The sequence below is a fragment of the Rutidosis leptorrhynchoides genome, chromosome 10 (genome assembly GCF_046630445.1).
Source record: "Rutidosis leptorrhynchoides isolate AG116_Rl617_1_P2 chromosome 10, CSIRO_AGI_Rlap_v1, whole genome shotgun sequence".
Lineage (NCBI taxonomy): Eukaryota > Viridiplantae > Streptophyta > Magnoliopsida > Asterales > Asteraceae > Rutidosis > Rutidosis leptorrhynchoides.
In genome coordinates this window covers 280,532,678-280,537,454 of record NC_092342.1, presented here as the reverse complement: position 1 = coordinate 280,537,454, position 4,777 = coordinate 280,532,678, and the positions used below count along the sequence as shown (strand labels likewise).

The following is a 4,777-nucleotide window of genomic DNA, read 5'->3' as shown; positions in this document are numbered from 1 at the left end:
TCACATGTCTTCAAAGCCCAAAATGCTTTATGTTCAATTTCTACTAGAAGGTGACATGCTTTTCCGTAAAGAAGTCTAAAAGGTGTGGTACCAATTGGAGTTTTGTAGGCTGTTCTAAAAGCCCAGAGTGCATCCTCCAATTTCATGGACCATTCCTTCGAATTTGATCCTACGGTTTTCTCTAAAATACGTTTTAAAGCTCGCTTGGTATTTTCAACTTGTCCACTTGTTTGTGGATGATAAGCGGTTGAGATTTTATGAGTAACTCCATATCTTTTAAGAACTTTCTCAAGTTGATTATTACAAAAATGAGTACCCCGATCACTTATTAAAGCTTTCGGTGTTCCGAACCTCGCAAAAAGACGTTTTAAGAAGTTGACTACAACTCGTGCATCGTTAGTTGGGAGAGCTTGTGCTTCCGTCCATTTAGATACATAATCAATGGCAACGAGAATGTAGAGATTATTATGAGATTTTGGAAATGGACCCATAAAGTCAATACCCCAAATGTCAAATACTTCACATACTTGAATGACATTTTGTGGCATTTCATCATGTTGACTTATTTTTCCAGCCCTTTGACAAGCATCACAGGATTTACAAAGAAGGTGTGCGTCTTTGAAAATTGTAGGCCAATAGAATCCAACGTCATAAACTTTTCTTGATGTGAGTTGAGGCCCATAATGCCCTCCTGTTGGTCCTGTGTGACAATGGTTTAAGATTTGATTGGCTTCATCCCCGAATACACATCGACGTATTATTCCATCGGGACAACTTTTAAACAAATGTGGATCTTTCCAGAAATAGTGTTTTATATCACTAAAGAATTTCTTTCGTTTTTGGTACGACAACCCTTTTTCAAGGAATCCACATACTAAGTAGTTTGCATAGTCTGCAAACAATGGAATTTCATTATAATCTATCTTCAATAGATATTCATTAGGAAAGTTATCTTGTATGCCCGATTCATTTAGAACTTCTAATTCGGGATTTTCAAGACGAGAATGATGATCAGCGGCGAGATTTTTTGCTCCCTTTTTGTCTCGGATTTCAATATCGAACTCTTGTAAGAGTAAGATCCAACGGATCAATCGTGGTTTGGCATCTTGTTTTGAAAATAGGTATCTAAGAGCAGAATGATCAGTATAGACCACTGTTTTAGCTAGAACGAGATATGAACGAAATTTGTCAAAAGCAAAGACAATAGCAAGGAGTTCTTTTTCAGTAGTTGTGTAATTCATTTGTGCTCCTTGTAACGTCTTAGTAGTGTAATAAATAGGTTAAAATCGTTTTTCAATCCTTTGTCCTAAAACGGCTCCCATTGCAAAATCACTTGCATCGCACATAAGTTCAAATGGCAGATTCCAATTTGGAGTTATCATGATCGGCGCAATAGTGAGTTTTTCTTTAAGAATATTAAAATATTTGATGCATTCATCTGAAAAGATGAATGGAGCATTCTTTTCTAGGAGTTTATTCATAGGTGTGGCAATTTTAGAAAAATCTTTTATGAAATGTCGGTAAAAACCGGCATGCCCTAGAAAACTCCTAACTCCTCTAACATTGGTGGGATGTGAAAGTTTAGCAATTACATCTACTTTAGCTCTATCCACTTCAATTCCTTCCTTTGAAATTTTATGACCAAGAACGATGCCTTTTTTAACCATGAAATGGCATTTCTCCCAATTAAGAACTAGATTTGATTGCTCGCATCTAATAAGCATTCATTCAAGATTAACTAGACATGATTCAAATGTATCACCGAAGACTGAAAAGTCATCCATGAAAACTTCCATGCTTTCTTCTATCATGTCATGAAAAATCGCCATCATGCACCTTTGAAAGGTTGCAGGGGCGTTGCAAAGTCCAAATGGCATGCGTTTGTAAGCAAAAGTACCATGAGGGCACGTGCACGTGGTTTTTTCTTGGTCCTCGGGTGCTATTGGAATTTGAAAATATCTGGAGAAACCATCAAGAAAATAATAGTAACTATTCCCTGCTAATCTTTCCAACATTTGATCAATGAAAGGTAAGGGAAAGTGATCTTTTCTGGTGGCGTCATTTAATTTTCTATAATCAATACAAACACGCCATCCTGTTACAGTCCTAGTAGGAATAAGCTCATTTTTTTCATTTGTGATGACAGTCATGCCACCCTTCTTAGGCACGCATTGAACTGGGCTTACCCATGGACTATCAGAGATTGGATAAATTAAACCTGCATCTAGCAGTTTAATAATTTCTTTCTTAACAACATCTTGCATATTAGGCTTTAGTCTTCGTTGGCATTGCACATAGGTTTTATGACCTTCTTCCATAAGGATTTTATGTGTGCAATACGAAGGACTTATGCCTTTAATGTCATGAATCTTCCATGTAATAGCTGGTTTATGAGCTTTTAGCACAGAAATGAGTTGAGATTTTTCATTTTCTATAAGAGAAGATGATATTATTACAGGTAATTCAGATTCACCATGTAAATAAGGGTATTCCAAATGATTTGGAAGTGGCTTTAACTCTAATGTCGGTGGTTCTTCTATTGATGATTTATATCGATATCTATCTTCTTATTTTAGCATTTGAATTTCTTCTGTTGTTGGTTCATATCCATTAGCCATGAGTGCAGCTAACATTTCAGCTTCATCAATTGGTTCAGTTCCTTCTCCTAAAGAACATTCTCCTGTTCCTTGTAATTCTGGAAATTCTTCTAACAATTCTGCATGTAAATCTATAGTTTGAATATAATAACATGTATCATCTGCAGATTGCGGTTGTTGCATGGCTCTATCAACAGAAAAGGTAACACTCTTGTCCTCTATACTTAGGGTCAGTTTCTTACCGAACACGTCTATTATTGCTTTAGCCGTGTTTAAGAATGGTCTTCCTAATATGAGAGGAACTCGAGAATCTTCTTCCATGTCCAGAATAACAAAATCTACTAGAAATACTAAAGTACCAACTTTAACTAGCATGTTCTCCATTATCCCTCTAGGATATTTTACTGATCGATCGGCTAGTTGTATGCTTATTCGTGTTGGTTTCAAATCTCTAAGGTCTAGTTTAGTGTATAGTGAATACGGCATTAAATTTATACTAGCACCTAAGTCTGCCAATGATTCTATTGAACTAAGACTACCTAGAAAACATGGAATTGTGAAACTTCCTGGATCAGATAATTTTTCTGGTATCTTATTTAACAGCACTGCAGAACAATTAGCATTCATTGTAACAGCCGAGAGTTCTTCCATTATCTTTCTATTTGTGATTAGATCTTTCAGAAATTTAGCATATCTAGGCATTCCTGAAATCACATCAATAAAAGAAAGATTTACATTTATTTGTTTAAACATATCCAATAATTTGGATTGCTCGGCTTCAAGTATTTCTTTTCTTATTTTACTTGGGTAAGGAAGTGGTGGTTGGTATGGTTTAACATAAGGTTTAGCCTTAACTGTGTTATCTTCATTAACCTTTTCAACTACCAGTTCTTTTTCTTTTTCTTGCTCAGGCAGTGGTTCTTGTGAAGTAGGAATAGCATCATCAGAAATTACAGGTATTTCTGGTGGTTTAAGCGTAATACCACTTCTTGTGGTAATGGCTTTAGCTGTTTCATTCCTGGGGTTAGCATTTGTATCGCTAGGTAGACTCTCTGGTTTTCTTTCACCTATCAACCTTGCTAGGTTACTTACTTCTTGTTCCAGATTTTGGATTGAAGCTTGTTGATTTCTAAATTCTTGGGCATTTTGTTCATTGATTTGTTTCTAAGATGTGAAAAATTGAGTTTGAGATTCAACTAGCTTCGACATCATGTCTTCTAAATTTGGCTTTTTATCATCGGTTTGTGGTGGTTTAATTGGAAAAATAGGTCTTTGCTGATTGTAAGTATTATTGGATACTTGTTGATTGCTAGGACCTTGTTGATTGTTGTATGGAACATTTCGGTTATAATTCTGATTTTGATTGTAGATTGGTCTTGGCGGTTGATAATTATTCTGATAATTATTTCCAGGCCTTTGGTTCATGTATGAAACATTCTCTCTTTGTTCCATTGTTTGTTCAATACTGAGACAATCTTTTGTCAAATGTGGTCCTCCACACTGCTCACAACTAATTCATATTGAGTGAATATCTTTAGTCATCTTTTCCATTCGTCTCTCGACATCATCTATCTTTGCGGAAATGGAATCGAAGTCATGGCTAGAATCGGCTCTAGCCGCTTTAGATGATCTAACGATATCTTTTTCTTGGTGCCACTCATGTGAGTGGGAAGCAGTGTTATCAATAATTTTGTAAGCTTCAGTTGCGGTTTTCTTCATAATAGAACCACCAGCTGCTATATCGATGTCTTTGCGTGTAGTGATGTCGCATCCTTGGTAGAATATTTGTACTATTTGATAAGTGTCTAAACCATGTTGCGGACATCCTCTTAACAACTTTCTAAATCTTGTACATGCTTCATATAGAGTTTCATTTGGCTTTTGTGTGAACGTAACAATTTCTCCTTGAAGTCTCACGGCTTTAGATGTCGGAAAGAATTGTTTAAGAAAATTTTCAACTAAAACATCCCATGTATCAATCGCCCCTTCAGATAACGATTCTAACCAATCTTTGGCATCTCCCTTTAAAGTCCAGGGAAATAACATGAGATATATCTGTTCATCCTCCACTTCTCGGATTTTAAATAGAGTACAAATCCTATTAAAGGTACGAAGATGTTCATTTGGATCTTCCTTCGGCGCACCACTAAATTGGCATTGATTAGTTACCATGTGTAGGA

General features: G+C 36.0%; 1 non-coding gene across 1 annotated transcript; it reads left to right on the top strand.

Annotated features, from left to right (window-relative positions):
- The first annotated feature begins 4,404 nt into the window (after positions 1-4,404).
- Positions 4,405-4,511, top strand: LOC139873735 (small nucleolar RNA R71). The gene has a single exon (XR_011767460.1). It is a non-coding gene; the product is annotated as a small nucleolar RNA R71 (small nucleolar RNA).
- Positions 4,512-4,777: the final 266 nt, after the last annotated feature.